At 36.7% G+C, this 18,580-nt stretch overlaps 1 protein-coding gene across 3 annotated transcripts in view; it reads right to left on the reverse strand.

The window, feature by feature from the left end:
* The window catches only part of GRID2 (glutamate ionotropic receptor delta type subunit 2), an 805,832-nt gene that overhangs the window by 367,049 nt on the left and 420,203 nt on the right, over window positions 1-18,580 (reverse strand). The window lies entirely within an intron of this gene.

Consider the following 18,580-nt stretch of genomic DNA (forward strand, 5'->3'; position numbering starts at 1 on the left):
GAAGGGACTGAATGCGTGGCTGCTGGCTGGGGTGAACCCACGTGAGGAACTGTTTTTGATTTCTCACAACACAGCCTGAAATTACAATCAGAAACATCTGATTTCCCACCTTCCCTCCCAATCACCATGAGAAATGCAGGAGCCTCTCTTACACCCAGATGCTACAGCACAAATATTGCAACAGACTGATGATGGTAACACAAAAGCTCTTCCCTGCTCCAAAATTCTTCACCATGAGGTGCACGGTTCCACCTGGAAAAATATCTTTAGGCCCTTATAAATATATTTAACTTTTCTGACTGACTTGTTTGACAGATATGTGATTACAAGAGCCAGAGGTAGAGGAACAAAACTCATGTTAAATTTTACTACAGTTACACAGCTCTGAAATATGATACTGCGTTGGTGCAACCTAAGGGCTCTGACTCTCGGTAATCTATCTGGAATACTAATTAATGCTGAAAGCATGTGAAGCCAGTTAACCATTCCTCCTGGGCGGACCTCCTCAGAGATGAGGATTACTACACCATCAGCCTGATATATTTGTATGATATTCCTTGAAAATATTCATCTGCTCAACAAATAAATATCAGCTTGCTCAGCATCTGTGAACTAGGGCAGTTTTGCCTGCTGTTGTTTTCTAAGGATAAGAACATGATGAAACACTGACTGGAAGGACAGATCAATGTGGTACTCAGACAAAACCCTGTTGAAAACAACAGTTTCTCACCTCCATGGTATCTGTGCATTGATCTTAAAATTTTAGATCCTGGATTCAAATCTGGAAAGCACTTTAATTTCTAAATACAGCTGTCAGCAGACATCTGCCTGCCTTTGTACTGAAGACAGCTGGTGCAGGGGAGTTAACAACAAGGAAAGTACATAAAAGGAACAGAGTCCTCCATCATGATCGAGAGTCAAATATTAAAATTTTCAACCACAGACAAGTCCAACAAGCTATAATTTTTGTCTCTTATGGATCAACGAGGTCTTAAAAAACCTTAGGCATGAAACAATGAGAAGAAGTGACAAGGGCATAACTCTATACATTTAGCATTAGTCTAAAATATGTAAATTGTGCTGCTCTTTTAACTGGATCTTTTGTCATTGTTCCTTCAATGAATATAAGGGACAGAAGTGAGGAACTTCAAAAGAATAGATAACGTCTGAAGAATGGACAAGCTGACAAAAGAGATTAGTGATGAGATGTGAGAGAACAGCCCAGCCAAATAATCCTCAACACCTGTGTAAGAAACGAAGGAGAACATGAGGGTTATGTACAGGATTATTTTTCCTAGCAAGAATTAGCTGAAGGACAATGGGAGAAACCAAAAAAAGTTAGCATTAAAAACAGTTATCATAGCAGGGCAAATTTAAGAGGTAAAAAACAGTCACTACTGCTTTGTAAAGTGAGAGCCATGAGCTACATAAATGGTACTTATTACACGTAAAGCAAAAGGTCTGTTCAAAAATGGAAAGTGCGGTAAGAAAGAGTGGGGGAAAGAAATGGAACCATGCATGTCAGGAGGTTGCTGTTTTTTTCTTTCCTTGTTTCTCAGCATTAGGTATTTCTCCCATACATTATGTCTCGGCAGTATCTCATAGTGTATTTTATAGACTTTTACTGCATTCTTTCTTGCATGTTTTTCTCGGCATGCTCTGGTTATTATCTGGTAAAATGATTATTATACAATTGTGTGAGATACAGGCTTGGGAGAAATGCATGGTTTCTGCTGTGCAATGTGGCAGCTGCACAAAAAGCAAGCATTGACATCCTCACTTACATTCATACACCAGGGTAGTAACAGAATTCATCCATTTTGCCACCGCCACATGTCACAGTCTGACATGCGGTATAAATTAACTAGCAAGAAAGAGCAACATAGAGTGAGCAGGACACGGAAAAAGAAATATTGCAATTCTAGGAATGTTTAGCACTTTGATGCGTATCGGTAATTTGAGGCAGGTATGCAAATGAATTTGTGAATCAGTTTAGCAATTACTCTTTAGAAATGATACAGAACTGTAATATTTTTTATACTTCAAAAATAGCAAACTTTCTGTCTCAACCAACCTGGCACAGGAACCATTGGCACTGGGAGCAGGGGCTCTCATCAGTCCCAGCACAGAGCCCACCAAGTGCTGGACATACCTTGGTCAGAAACCTGTGTCATGCTAGGTTACCAATGCATAACAATAAACAGTGATGCCCATTGTCCTAACAGGTTTGTCTACGACTTAGTGCATTAATCATCTTAGCAACTGTGAAAGATATTCAGACACCTTGGTGAATGGTGCATTTTAAAAACCTGAATAGGTAAGCAGTTCAGTTAATTAGCATTGTATCTCAGCAACACCTAAGTGCTTTGCAGTTTCAGGCAAAGTTTGCAAGCAGAGAGACCTGTATGGTGTTAGATGCAATGCATTAACTTAAAAAATGACTTCTGGAAGAGTCTGTTCTGTAGCAGCAATCCGATGCTGCCATATCATCTTATAGCTATCATCTTTCACATAATTATTGTAGGAACAAGTTCACCAGACCATCACAAAACCCCTTTGAGAAGCTGAAGTGACATAAATCAGTGAAGCTCTAATGATTTTAATAGAGCCACACCAATTTATGCTTATTCAAAGCAATAATTTAGGCTTTTTGTTGTTGTTGAAACTTATACTTGAAAAATAAGTAATTTTAAATGTATGTTGCAGCCAACAAGGACTTGAATCATAACCATATATGACAGACAGAACTGGGCGATCCTCTGGCCCCCAACAATATCTAGCAAATCCTCAAATGCTACAAAGCTTCTTAGAGAATGGTCCACTGGGTAAAGAACTGCTAGCATTTCTAGCATTTTTGTTGTTTGTTTTGTTTTCAAATACATCTCCTAAACAAACAAACAAACAAACAAACAAAATAAACTGGAAGACTTTAAAGACTTTTTTTTTTGCCTAAACTAGACAATGGGTAATCCCAGCCTGCACTCTAGGCAGAAGCAAAGCATGGGTTTTAAGTATTATTCAATTACAGCATTTTAGCTAATATTTTCTGAATTTTCCTTTTGAATTATTCCTTCCCCTCGTCAAGATAATGCCAAAAACATTGTCAGACATTTGCCAGATTTTGTAATTAAATCCTGAAATATATTATGAGTTTACCACTGGTGTTGTTAAAATGGTAGCCCATACAGAATGCTGTTAAGGTTTTTTTTTTTTTTTTTTTTTTTTTTTTTTACAAACATCTACAGAATTCCTCTCACTGTAAGTAATTACTAGTGTTACATTAACTTCTTTTTGGTGAGGTACCTTATATTCACAGAATAGATCAGTTGCTTCCACTATTATTTTTCCAGTATTTGTGCCAATACCTGAAGCACGACCAGTTTTCTACTTTGTGAAAGCACATTTGTAAGCTTTCCTCTGTTAGTTAGAGGTACCCTTCTTCTATCAGCCTTGGCTAGCACTTCTTTATTCAATGTCTGTTTACTGATTTATGAAAGGAAATGGGAGTGGGGAAATGTTGGATTTGGGAACAATTGTGAAGCCTTTTTTCACTTCCATTCCAAAGGACTGTTAAAATATTTTAAAATGAATGTCTGAAAGAAATGTCATCGATGCACCTACAGCACACGCATTAAGACAGAATACAGTGGCATCTAGAGTGTCCATTTACCATATTTTCAAAGAGTTACAAAGATTTATCTTTACTGATGAATGACCCCTGGCAAAAGAGTTCTTCTACACAGAAAGGGCAGAGATGAGCTGCTTTTTCAGGACTGAGACTCGTGCCTTGCCATATTGCAAACCCAGAACACTATATAAACTGTATTCCTCTTTCCTAAAGGACCTGATTTACCACAGTGGATAAGTATGTGCTAGCCTGGATTCAATTCCTTCCTACCAGTGTATTCCTATTTCTTAGATTTTTGAAAACATTTGAGATCGAACATTACCAAGCAATACAGCACCAATTTATTGGGGGAGCTCTATGTCTGGAATGGTTTGAAGATTTGTTAGTATGGCTTCCAAGCACATAAGTGAGGCAATACCAAAGGCTAGTTTTCAGAAAATGACAGAGAAGAGCTGAGCTCCTGTAGTCCTGTATATTGACATAGGATCATACAGGTTTAGTATGTAATTGCCTTCGCTATAAGCTTTAACTCATAAATGAAAGTCTTCGTATTTTCCATGTGCTAATCATGAATCTCTTTATAAGTAAGATGATCAGAATATATAACAAGGCCTGTGCCTAAGAAAAATGATTGGGAAAAGAAGAAGTCAAGTTGGAAGGTAACACTTTTGCCTGAACCCGTGAACAAATTATTTCTTTGCTTTTCATTTCTCTTCAACTCTACTGTGTATTTAGATTGCTCTCTTCAGAGAACTGGACTATTATCTCACAAGTGTTTCTGCACAATTCCAGTGATCTTCATCCATAAACTCTATGTCAAAAGTTATATTATCCTTACTTTTTCATTATTATTATTTTTTCCCAATAAATACTCTCTAACACACATTCTTTTTTTGTGAATATTACTGTTCTGTGGTAAATATTTTATCCTCAAAAAAAGAATAAAAGGAAAATAATCAGAAATTTATTCTATATACTAATTTTAGAGACAGAAATTTCTTTGAGTTATGTGCTTATTGTATTTGGAAGAACTTAAGAGAAAGAGGATGAAAGTCTTTAGATCCATCAGTCTTGCTATACATGTGGAGCTCTAACAGGGTCATGACCTCAATTCCCACATGATACGTCTATCAATACTACTATGGATGTGAGTACAGTTTTCAGTCTCCTCAGCTCTTTCTGCTAATTAGTCACTATCCAAGTTCTGGAGATAGGAAACTCCCAGGTTTTCTATCTTCTATTCATATTTCATAAAAAAAGTTAATTACAAGACTTAGGAGTGAAAGAGCTGAATGAAGCTCAGCTGATTTTAATGTAAGGACAAAGAAAGATAATTATCTAATCTACAGCAAATTCAGTGGCAATTTCAGCAGAATAAAAGGTCTTAAATATATATTTGAAAGTAGATATTTGTTGGCCAAATACTTACTTCTAAGAATGCTCATCTGATGCAAATTAATTACTCAGTCAATACATTTTCAGTATTTGGAAAAAATAGATTGACAATGAAGTAAAAATATATTTTAAAGCATGAACCAAAAAATCACTACCCTTTTAACAACTATGCAAGCATATACCAACATAGCATCCTTTTTTTTTTTTTTTTTTAGAAACGTCTCTGATTTCTGTCATCCACTATGCTGAGGTACCACACAGCCTTACATTTTTAATAAACTTCCTAGATGTAACTTCAGATCTTCAAAGGTCTTTATATACACAATTCTCTTTGATGTAAATCAGAACTAGACAGTAAAATAGGAAAATGTGCTTGAATACGAAAAAAGTTGTCATCTTTTTCAAAAAAATATTATTCAAATGTGTAAAGCATAACTTACATACCTCCAATCAAACAAAATGCTATCTCAACTATACGGGAGGAATTTTTCTGTTGGTTAGAATTTTTTTTTTATTTTCATTTTTTTACTAAATTCAGTGGATTACTCAAATGGTAAATGACACCAGAAAATTAGGACCATAACGTCAGCACCCTAGATATTTTGACAGTTACTACAATTATGTACCAGGTTGCATAAAGAGATTCAAGGATATGCCTCAGCAAGACAGACAAGACTGAATTTGTCCATCTCTTCCTAAATGGTAGCAACATTCGGTTTTGTGGCAGCAAGGGGAGGGAAAAAAAGTCGGTTAAGATTCCTAGCGATTAACTGCAGGGATGAGGGTGTAGAAGTGATCAGTGTGTTTGGGAGTAAAATATCTTGGAGACTTATTCAGTAGAAGTCTGGATAATAAAAACAGTATAAAGAAGACCCTGCTTTGAAAGACTTTCTAATCTACCCTCACTTGAGATGTCTTCCCCTTTCTTCCCTTCCAGAGCCAACGTTGTGGTACTCCTCCCCCAAGTTAGGGTCACAATGGGATTCAAAACAGACCCCATGCCACCTAACAGCAGTTCCCAGTCATTGCACAGAAGTTAAAACATTCCAGGGGTCATTCCCAAGGGTGTTTTTATCAGTGCCCTGATTCCTGAACTCACTGGAATACATGATGGCTATCCACGTGAGTTGACTCAGTGCCTGGGGATGCATTGTCAGCACCCTTTACATCCCTGTTTATCTTGACGCTATTTCTGCATGCCCTTTTTCTAATTTCACCCACTAAGTCAGTGTTTAGACATCCATGTCTCTCTGACATAGAGAAGGAAAAGAAAAAGGATCAGGTCTTCTCTTGGGCTGCAGGAAGGCGGATACGACAGGTAAAGCAAAAAACAATGGAAAGAAAATGATTAAGAAGCACTCAAGGTGGATACGGATTTCTTTTCCTGCTGATACTGGCAAAGAGATGACTATGGTTTCCTTGGAAAAGCTGCTCTTGCTTCAAAGGACATCTGCAAGTGCAAACAGTTGGCCAAATAAGACATTCAGCTTTGTCCCTTACTTGAAATATCCAAAATTAACTCCTTCAACTTTGGCAACATAGTCTGCTGCTGTCTTTAGTGCTACTGACTATTTTGCCTCCTCTTTTGAACCAATCTTTTATAATTACACCGACAGCAAAACCTGAGGAGTGCTGGAAGGCTCAAGCACCAGCTTATGCTAAACTTTTTTTCTTCGGAAATGAGTATTGCTAATGAAATCACGTTGATTAGTCTCAGAAAGAAAGTGTCAACATCTGAATGATATCATGAATGGATGTTATACAAGAAAATTCAAAACATGCATTTGCCATATTATCTTTTAGTTACGTAAAAATGATTTTGTTTGAATGTGAACCTTTTAATGTATGATTAAGAAAAGAAAAACCCAGTTTGGAAAGTTCTGAAACACATTAGCACTAATTATTCTTTTGTGAAATATAAAAAGCCACAATTAAGGATATTTTAAGCTTATTTCATAATGATTTATTACTATATGGCATTTCTCCAAACTGCCATTTCACCATCAAATTCTCAGGTTCAGTCAAACTAATGCAAAGCAAATCTTTCCTAAACAATGAAAGAAGTTCAGTGTCTTTCTTCTTGGCATACTAGTTATATGCCTGAAAGAACACACAAGCTAATTGAAACTGCACTATCAAAATCTATGTAGGTACAGAAACATGATGTTAGGAACACACTTGCTTAAGGCAACAATTTGTAGGTCCCACTAATTTCAATTTAACTTCAAAGCAAGCCTAACATTGCAGAATATATTTTAACTTTATAAATGAAGATTGACAGTTGTTCATGGAGCAACATTCAGAAGTTAATCTAAGCAAACCTAAATAAGCCCACATAAAGAATCTGAAAAGATATGATTTGTGTGTTTTTTTTCTCCACCTCCGGGTCATATATGAAATCAACTTTGTTTTTTTCATGTTCACTTGTCAGTGATGCAAGTCATCTGACTCCCTTGACCAGGATGGTATACAGTATGGAAAGTAGCATAGGGTGGATCACAGAAAAATATCCAACCATGAAAACTCTCCAGCCAGCAGAAACAAATAAAACGCTTAGATAAACATGTAAGAAGAGTGGGGAACTGTCTTTATTCTAACTTTAAAGTGTTTTTTGTTTGTTTGTTCAAGGGCATATAAATGACATTTTGATAATTGTAACTCGCTGTTATATTGGAGTCCAAGTTTTAAACCATATCACTTTCCATATCACTCCTGAATTCAGCCTCAAATGACTATTACATTATCATAGTCTAGTATATATAATGCAGCAAATTTCAGGAAAAAAATGTCCTAGAGTAATTTACTCAATGTTTATATAGTGTTTGGGTTTCTCAGAAAAATTTGCAACAAGACTGAGGTATGAAACAAACATTCTCTTTTTAATCTGAACATACTCCCATAGTGATGCCTTTTTTTAAAGCAAATCTGGCAAGTTATGTATTTAAAATCTGCCCAAACTATATAAATCCTTCTAGGAGTTTGAGTGACAAAATGTCTAGAATAGTATATAAGAAGAACTTTTTCCTTTCCTTTCCTTTCCTCTCCCCTCCCTTTTCTTGAGGATAAAAGACCAAGCAGATTTGGTTGAGAAAAATAAAAATAAAAAAAAAATAACACAAATGTATCTGTCATTATGCAGGAAAATTCAGAGATGCTGGTAATAGAGTCAGGAAGGAAGTTTGGAATAATCTGCTGGAAAGAATGTACTCCTTAAATTTTTCTGGCTTGGTTTGGTTTTAACTCTATGGCCTGTGCAATGGAAGATAAGTATCAAGACAGCACCATTAGCTCCATTTTACAGCATCAGCATCATAAAGAAAAAGATAACTTAAGGATACTGCTAAGTTGTACATTCTTCACTGCCTTTGTTCTGCCTGAAGTAGAAGTTAGATAAGGTGAGATAGTTTCATCTTAATTTATCCCAAGATCTTGCTGACATACCATAAGTTAGACTCTTGGAACACATTCTTTATAACATCAGCCTTGATGAGCTAAAGATGGGAACAAATGCTTTCTCCCATGGCTGCAGAGTATTTCAGGCCATCTGCCACAATTCCATCATAAATGATAACCAGAAACAGGTATTCTCTCTTCAAAAGCGTGATTGGACTTCAAGCTACACCTACCGTTACTGATTCATATTATCTTCTGTCTTAGCATATCAAACCAATAATGGATTTGGGGGAGAAAGCAGGAGAGAGACGATGTGGACTGTGAAGGACAGATTATCAAGCGTAGCCAATAATCAGGTCTTTACCTTTAGATAATTGTACGAGACGAAAAAATAGTACTCCAAATGAATTTCCATCTAGATCCTCCCCTCCCCCAAGCAACTTTGTAGGATCTAACGTAATGACTTAATATCTCTGGGAAGATGTGTTATTGATAAAAGAATTCCATTATGACATGACATCAATAAGGTAATCCCCAGGGTTGGAACTAACAGCAAGTACACAACGTGGTTCCACATTGGCAGGACTACATGTTGTCCATCGATTTCCTGATGGATAACTGAAGTGATATCTTTTCTCTTAGTGGCATGAGATTACTGACATCACAAAAATGCCAAAGGCTTTCTCTCATAGGTGAACTATGCTAATTCACTATATTTGTTAGCCAAGGTGGACAGAGAGGCAATCAATCCTTCTAGACAAATTTTTATCTTTGCCAAAAACTCCTGAAAATTTCTAAGAGATGAAGATGTCTGTGAAGTATGGACATCACCATACTTAAGGCCTGTGATTAGCCTGTCTGGGGAGACATCAAATATTTCTTGAGATGATGAACTCATGAACTTGAACAATGAACTGTATAGCCTTATAAAGACTAAGATGTTTAAAGACTGGCAGAGAGATTGTGTATTACTGCAAAGACTACATCCTCTGTTGTAAAACCAGGTCAAAACCAGAAAACACTTCCAGTAATATTTGAATTGGCTTAGTACAGACATTATTAAAACTTAAGACAAAATAATGACAGAAAATATGCTTATCAAAATATGCTTGTTCCACAGCTAGCAAGTCAGGCGAGCACTGAGTTGTGCTGGTATAAAAAGAAAGATAACTGACAGCTTGAAAATCTTCATGACTTGGTTAGCAATCAACTGTGGTGCCATTTGATCTGCAAGTTACCTGAAGACATTTTTTTTTTCTCTTAGTTTCAAGGAAGTAACCTTTCCTTTGGGGATTGCCTCAAAGGTGATAATGGAAGAGGACAGCTCTCATATTCTAAAGGTTGGAAAACACTTTTCTTGCTGTTCAGTGTCTGAAGTTTTAGCTCTTTTAAATTATGACTACAGTTTTTGTCAAGACAGATCTAGCATTCATAATTACAAAGTTCTACTAACTAATCAACGAGCTGTTCTTTAAGCAATGGAAATAAATATTCTGCTTTTCTAAATCTTAAAATCAGATATAACAAACCTGCTCTACATTTAGGACCATGCTTTACTAAGCTTTTACTGGAAAGAAAATAAAGGTTTATATCTTGTGTTAGTACACCCAGTGCAAGTCTCCACAGCCTCTGCTGGACAGAGAAGTGAGTATGGCCAGAGTAACCCAACGAGAGTACTGCTGAAACCTCTGTTGTTCTTAAATTTTAGTTTCCTCCTTTTTGATAAAGCCTTCAGAGTGAATATTGAACTATGAATATTACACATCATCTTGGAAAAGTGAATCCCCAAGGCTTGACTGCCTTCACTGATTCAGAAAGGATATGCATTTCCAACATTGCTCCAGTGGATGTCAGCGGAAACTACAATTTGTTTTACTGTGTTTATACTATTAAACTCTTAACTCCCACTTTTTCTGTGACTTCCAAGCCATGATTTTGTGATGTTATAGGAAGCGGCAGAGCCATCAGAGGTTTTGCTGTTGTTATTATTATTTTTTTAAGTGTAATTCTGATACTGAATATGATATTTTAGAACTGATCATAATCCATTGACTCATTAAGTTGGGAATCACAGAATGGAAAATGCTTTTACCAAAGACACACATACCACTTCTAGGACTATGAATATTTTGTTGGTAAGACAAAAAGCATGCCAGTGATGTATAGGGTGCATAAAACATGAATTACTAGCAGCAGACACCATACAGTATCAGCGACATGAAGGAGCAACATTATAAAAAATAATTATGAAATCATTCAGTTGCAAAACTTGAAACAAAATCCCTCCCTACCCAAGAAATTTCGGTGTACTGAGCATGTAAATTGTTATAGGCCTGTTAATGTTCATCTGACCTCTTAAAGCAAATATGTTTCGATGAGACGCCATTGTTTTCTCAGTATTTACTTCAGATTCCTGCCATAAATAAATCAATTTTACTGTCATTCCCTGAGATTGCTCAATTTAGTGGCACAGTAGGCATTATTAAGAAATGCTTCTTATTTCAGGACACAAAAAAGTTGTCCATTTTTACAAATTGAGAATAATACACTTGAATTTTTCACAACAGATTATCTGCCTCATATTTGTGTTTAATTTCCATTTAAATGTCTAAGGCATACTGTGTTTCTGTCAGCCTACAGTCTGGATTTTAATGTTCAGGTTGAGATGAACTAAAAAAAAAATTCAGAAAGTTAACCCTAAATATTGAAATGGGATTAGCCAGATGCAAATCACCATCTCCCTTCACCAAGTCTTGACACTATCTTGAGTGCTGAATTTTCAAAGAGCAAATGAAATGAAGTTATACTAATTGTGAGTAGATGACAAACTGCAAGTTTCTCTGCCTCTCAAATTCTACAAAAATCTTGAAGATTAGTTTTATTTTGTTTTGAATCCTTGATGTTTATTAATGCAACATGTATTCATGAGCTGATTCATTCAAATGCTTTGCATCCTACAAAAGTAGTCCAGTAATTATTTTGAAGATTCCTGATACTACATTTTTTTTTAATTTGGCCATCATAACTGTGATAAAAGCATGTTGTCTTCAAACGAGGTATGAATTCTTCGTGCCTAGCTATGCTATTACTTCTTTCTGAGGTGTATAGGAGGTACTGCAGAAAAAAACATATATTTTTAAAATCAAAAAAGGCCCATGATCTCCTTTCTTGTGAGTTTGGACTTTTGAAAAAAAATGCCAGATCTGCCTGAGGATGCTTCACCTTGGGAAGGCAATGTGTCCTTCAACAGAGCTTCTACACATCCATTGTTTAACCAATTCTAAATTTGGCTGTTAGCCTGATTAAGGGGTGTGTGTGTTTATCTTTTTGGTAGGGGGTGGGGAGGTGTGTCTCTATTGAGAAGACACTGGAGAGACAACTCTCAGGCAACAGAAGAGCTTCATATCTGCTTGGATTGTCTAAGGCCATGGTATGTATCAGATATTACATTTTTGTCATCTGCCTCTGTCAGTGTCCTTATAGTAAGAGGGTAATTGCTATATGCCTGTAGTAACAGCATCACAGCTAATGATATGAATGGGTAAGAGACACTGGGACTCGACTGCAGTTATACATGGATGTAGGAGGGGATGCTCTTCAGAGATTCAGTTTCTTACCAATTGAAAATATCAAATATCACTCACTCATTAAAGTGTTCTGGCTATCCCTCTTATCCACCTTAAAAATTACATTATCTGGAAGACTGCCATAACAGTGCTGCTCTCCCTGAATGTCCAGGAATAATGGAGCAAATCTCAATCCAGATAAGGGATCTCTCTTATGTAGTCAAAGCACTACCTCTGGTTATAAAGCAGTACAAAAATGTTCTTTCTTCTTATTTTAAACTAGCACACTGTATCTGACAGAAACTGAATTCTAAGAATATATCCTGGCATGAAAAATTAATCAAAGCAATGTATAAAGGACAAATACACATAAAAACACATTTTGTTTCACGCCTGCCACCATCAGATAAATAATGTTTACCAATCATCTTGGTGTGTATACATTTACTATTTACTACAGCATGAGCTGAGAGGCACAGACCAACATATGCAAGCAGCCATACAAGTAATGAAAAAGACTAAAACATTTTTTCAACATAAAATAGCGGGAGAGTTTTGTGCACTGAATACACGACTGTTCCATCTGATTTCAAGAGTTCTATTACGCATTGCTCTAATTGTACATCACTTACAGTTTTTGATTTATGAAAGGGGATAATAGATGTCAAGTCATTGTGCCAGTAGTCATTCAATCAATTTATATTTTCAAAATAAAATCATATATGACTCAAAAATCCTTATGAACACACTAAAAGCCTCATCACAAAGCCATCTGTTTTAGGCCACGTAGAGCTCAGTAACAAAACAAATGTTGCATTTCATTTTCAAATCCAGGCTTATTGATTATTTTATCTCCTGTGCTTTAGAGTACGCTAGAAGGCCCTGCTCTGGAGGAGAGTTGCAATGAAAAGAGACAAGATTTTTATTAGTGCTAGAAGATGCGCAGCTTTGTTTTGGGAAAAATTACACAGCTCTCCAAAGAGAAAAAAATAATACAAATGAATGAGGCCTGACAGAAAGATGAAAAAAACCCTGCAATTATCATAAAATTGATAAATGCTAAAAGGGATCTCAAAGGTGAGTATAACAATGCCTAAGCCAATGAGATTTCATTATCATCTCTTTCTAGTTGTTCAGGAGAGCAGCTGAGTCCTTGATGCATTCTCTGCCATGCCAATCACCATTCTGCCAACCATCTCAGAGTTTAATCATGCAGAGCGCCCGTGAAACAATCTAGTGCAGAACGGCTCCTTCTGAGAAAGCAACACCTCCAGTAACAGCATTTTTGCCAGATTTATTACCTGTTAACAGCACCTAGAGAATTCATTGTCTTTGTACGCTTACATTTTTTTTAACAGATGGGAAGAGCACAAGGACATGCTGAATGCTCCATGAGTGGGTGCTGTTATGGCACGGTGATCTTTAAGAAGACACCACCGAGTCTCTCTCTGCTTCACACATTTTCTGACAGAAGAAAGTTATTTGTTTTAGGATGTACTGACCCACTGTTTTTCACTGACAGAAAGATGTTTTCAACTGACATAGTTGGGAACAGCCAACTAGTGACCACTACAACCCATTCAGGCATGCAGGCACTTCATTGTCAACACCATTTGCCAAGGGGCAGGCATCAGTATTGTCTCAGCTGGGAAAGAAAAGGTATTTAGGATAAGTGGGTATTACCCCCAAATGACATTAAAACAAGTTCCATTTTCTGTCAGCTGTGTAAAGGTGACAGCTGGCCATCAACTCGGCTTTTATGAAACCTTGAAAAGTGGCAAACACAGTCGTACAAAACCAATCTTGTCTGTAAGTTAATATTTTCAAAATCTTGCTCAGCTCCCTTCTGGACCAATTTACTGAATGCTGACTCAGGACATTGGGTCTGTTTTTCACCTACTCTCTGCTTAGAGAAAGTGATTCAATTTCTTATGAATTAATTTCTTCTCACTCCACAAATTCTTAGATATCTTGGTGGTTTAAATTACTTATCTCTAATAATGCTATACTAGCATCAATCCCGTCCCCTCTCTCCCGGGTTTTATACACGTTGATGATACCCCCCTCATTCTATTCCCCCTAGAGCTCCATAGATCAGATTTGGCTAATCTTTCATATTTTGCAGACTGTAAATTAGAGGTCCCTCCTGCAAGCTAATGGCAGCAATGTCCTTCTTATTATAAGGTTACTGGAAGCGCATACATTATTCCAAACACAATTTTATTATTTCTTCAATTTGTGCCAAAATAATTTAAAATTAGTTATAAGCATAACTGTCTATTTACAAGCCCCTATCAAGAACTGCTTTCTCTGATGCCATGTAGTATATTGTGCAGACTTTATCACCCACAAATAATTTTGCTAAGTTAAAGTTTGCACTGCTCTCCCTTTCCAAGTTGCTCTATGTGTATCAATACTTTTGCGTCTCTGTTTCATTGCCCTTTAAAACTTTCATTTCGCTAATCTATTGAATTACCCAATAATCCAGCACTGATTTCTACTGGTGCTATGTATTTAAACATACACGTTGGTTTTACAATACAAAGTCTGATTTATTAGCATCAACCAAAGTTTGGTTTTGCCAGTAGCACACTTTTTTTGTAATGTGTCCTTCTCCAAGGTCATTTACATATGAGGTAAACATAATTCGCTCTAGAAATAATTGATGTTGTCTAGAAATTCAGCCAAAATTTAATGGCGTTTGCCCACTTAAAACAAGCCACACACAAAACAAACAATCAAAAAACCAAAACATTTCAAAGCACTTGAAATATTCCTACTTGTATAGCTTGATTTCGCTTCTATTTTTTTTTAAAGCATTCCCTTTTGTGTTCTAATAACAAACACTTAGTTGATATTTAGTTGGTGAATATGATATGAAATAGTTCCATAATATGAGCATAACAGCAGGGCTCTGTGGAGAGGCAAAAAAGGTTTTACAGATACCAGAATTGAATGATTAGATTGTGATAAACTTTCTACCAATTCTTTTAACAATTCTCAAGAATATGACAGAAGGGATTTAGTTCTCTATTAAATTCTACAGAACAGTTAAAATATTCAGGCTGATGTATGAAGCATGCTTTGAATTATAAGTGAAATGTCTTGCCATTCATCAGCAATTATGCCCTTAATAAGTTCTGACTATTGTTAAAATTTTCTAGCTTGTTAGAAAAGGTGTGCAAGAGCTCGTCTCTACAGGAAGATTTATGATTTCAAAAAAATTCTACAAGGCCAAGTAAAATCTGCCTATAGGATCTACCAAGAATTTTATGCAGAGTTTCATGAGAATCACCCAGTCTGGGGTCAGAGTGAATAATTCAAAGCAAATGCATGTTATTATTCTCTTTAGGAAAATATTTGTAAGCAGATCACAGCTTCTCTGAATGTGTTCATTACCACGCAGAACTGCAGTAAGCATGAGCCCTGCTATTAATTTTACTGGGTCTTTGGATTAGATCCGATTTTAATTTCCTCTAAATGCATTTTAAGTAGGATTTTACTTGCTTAGAAAGAAACTTCTATACAGAGCTCATTTACACTGCACTGAGTATTTGCTGCTTGGTTTGTTTGGGTATCATGTTGTTGCTCATGTCAACATGAGTGACACAACACCATTCCTTCCCACTGGAGGAGCACGACTCTAATCCTAATGAAAGGGATCATGTAAAGGTAATGGGATATTTTAATCTCTCTAGAGAGGCTAGAGGATGAATTGGATTAGGGTGTTTCACAAAATTCCTACACCAAGCCAATGTTGCTTATCCCCAGAAAAATTATGTAAGTTTTACTTACATCACTACATTGTATTCAGAGTGTACAATTGTTATATTCAAGTTTTTCTATCCTTGATGAAGGTTTTGGGATCAAAGAGGCAAAAACATAGTAACAAAGTAAGGCTGTCGCTTTGGGGATGATAGTGTTAGAGCTCACAGAAATTTGGGGTCCTGCTCCTTAAGCAATAGTCCACGTGAATGAAAACACTATATGTTTACTGATTCTTCTATTTTTCTGCACTGAGTTTTTCTGTTGCTTACACAGATTATCAGTATGTATGAAGTCTACTGGTTAGAATGGACATAATAATAATAATGCCATGCTCATTTATGAACTTGGTGATGTTTTTAGGTTCTTGGAAAAATCTTTGGGTGTGTCTGCAGTACCTAAATCGAACCCCTATGGCCGTGTACTTCATGAAGGCAGAAGTTATCATTCAAGTCTATGACAATAGCTGTCTATGCTAGCATCCACAGAAGACACACACACAGCAGTCACCTGGCCATATGCAGCACCACGTAGGATACACTACACAATTTTCTTCCCTCAGTTTCATTTACATTAGTTTTGAAGCAGAAGGTGCTTAACAACAACTGAGTAAAACAATCCTGTCTGTGCCCTTTTTGCAAGTGTACAGAGACAGGAATGTGGGCAGCATCAAGTCTTGGGTATCCAATGGCTGCAATGAGTTTCCTAGTAATACAAGAAACCTTGTCTTAATTGAGCATTTAAGCTATCTACCTGTCCTTTTTATTATCCTATACTTATTTTTTTTGTCTACATCTCAGAATTACCAACAGGTGTTGATGTTCATTTTGTTCATTTCATTCTGTAGCTGTAGGCTATTTCTTGATCCTTTCATCCTAAACTTTTTCTGCCCTCACTAGTAATGATTTAGGGTATACAGGTGAAAGACAATTGATACTGTGCAAGTACTGGTCAATGCAAAACGAACTACATAATGCTTCTTCAGTTACCACCCCTAAACCTCAATCCACCTACAAAAAATCCAAATTCATTATCGTATTACTTATCTACAAAAGCTGTGCATTTGGCTTCATTTTCACTTTCCTGCAGAGTTTAAGGAAAACTGTGCAGAGGCTTTCAGCTAGCCAAAGCCCAATAATTACAGTGTGCTCCCAGGAAATAATTACAGAAGTGGAGTGCACGAGTAGTGTAGCTTTTGTTAGTTTTATTTTCATAATCACAACATCAGAGAACCATAGCTGATGTCCACTTGAATTTATGACTGAAAACTACATTTCATATTTGAAGTCGGTAACAGCAATAGTAAGGGAAAGCATCATTAAATGACTGTCATTTTCTTTTCCTCTAAAGCTCTGTTCCAGCCATGTTTTATAGCTAGACGGACTTGATGCAACCTCTTACCAGGCTCTTCACTTGGGTCAGCAGCAGGCAGCACTTCTGGAGTTTATGATTTGTCTTGAATAACACTATGCAGATATTAGCACAAACTTATGTCGTGATCCAGATTTGTGCAAACCTCAAATGCACATACATGCCATACACTTGCCTTTATGTCACAGGACTAAAACTGTGTCAACATACCCAGAGCAACAGGGGCGACAAAGTGACATACAGAAGGAAGCTCTCTAGAGATTTTGCTCCTGCTGCTGTATGTAGGAGAGTGCATGCTAACAATGATAATGGCAGAAGAAAACCATGAAACAATGAATCAGCCCAGTTATAATTCAATTCCTACTGTGCTTTTGTGGACATTTTTCAAACTGCAGACTTGCTTAGAAGTGTAAGAAATATTCTATTGGGCCTGTTCTTTAGACCAGTGATCTCTCTCTCTCTCCCACACAAAACCAAATAAGCTGATGAATGGGACAGTAAGTAAAGCTATCTGGGGGACTGATACCTGCAGTTTGCCCAGTCCCACTTCCCTTTCGCAGGCAACTCAGTCACTAACCCAGGGATGTTGGACGGAAAAGGCTTCCTTCCCCCAATGTCTACTGTGGATCTGCTGCCCACATGTTTAACTAATAGTTTCTGAACCTCCCCCCTATTGTACGTCTCCATTTTCTCCTCTGGCAACAAATTCCAGAAGCTCATTATTTAAAGAAAATCATGAAGAAGGTGCTTTCTCTTATACTTTGTGATATATATATATATTTAATAATATTGGAGTGTGCCCCCTATGTTGTGCTACTACTGTGAGAGACGGTAATTAACAGTTTTCCATTCCTCTTCTGTGTTGCCTTTATGATCTTATTCATCTCAGTCATAACCCCATCACAGCATTTTCTTCTCCAGACCAGAGCCCCAGCCTTTTTATGCTTCCTTTTACTGCTTATATCATATGCCAAGACAACCATAATTTGGCTTTTCCAGACCTATTAACAGTCTCACCACATTCTGCCTGCCACCATCCTAGCCCCAGAATGTGTTTTTATCAACAAAATAGAAAATCCTAGGGTCTGAGACTTCAACAGGAAGAGTCTTTTGAGAAGTCTGATATTATTTAAGAACAGCTCTGAAATAGCTGATCTTGCTCTGATACCTTGGAATATAGGACACAGGTTCATGGAGCAAATAACAGTAACACTTTCTGCAGTCATGAAACGAAGCATTTAAAAGTGAAATAAGCAGAATTACATTTTCAAGACATAATTGTTATCCCTGGAGTAACTCCAAATCCTCCAGAGCTTTGCATATTTCTTATGAATTCCAAAACAGGAAAAAAAGGTGGATCTTGGTAATCCTGGTGAAGCTGAAGGCTACAGAAAATTACTCTATAAACTGCATTATTAGCGTCAATGTTGACAAACACATTCAAATATTTTCTCATTTGTGC

This window comes from Cygnus olor, chromosome 4 (assembly GCF_009769625.2).
Source record: "Cygnus olor isolate bCygOlo1 chromosome 4, bCygOlo1.pri.v2, whole genome shotgun sequence".
Classification (NCBI taxonomy): Eukaryota; Metazoa; Chordata; class Aves; order Anseriformes; family Anatidae; genus Cygnus; species Cygnus olor.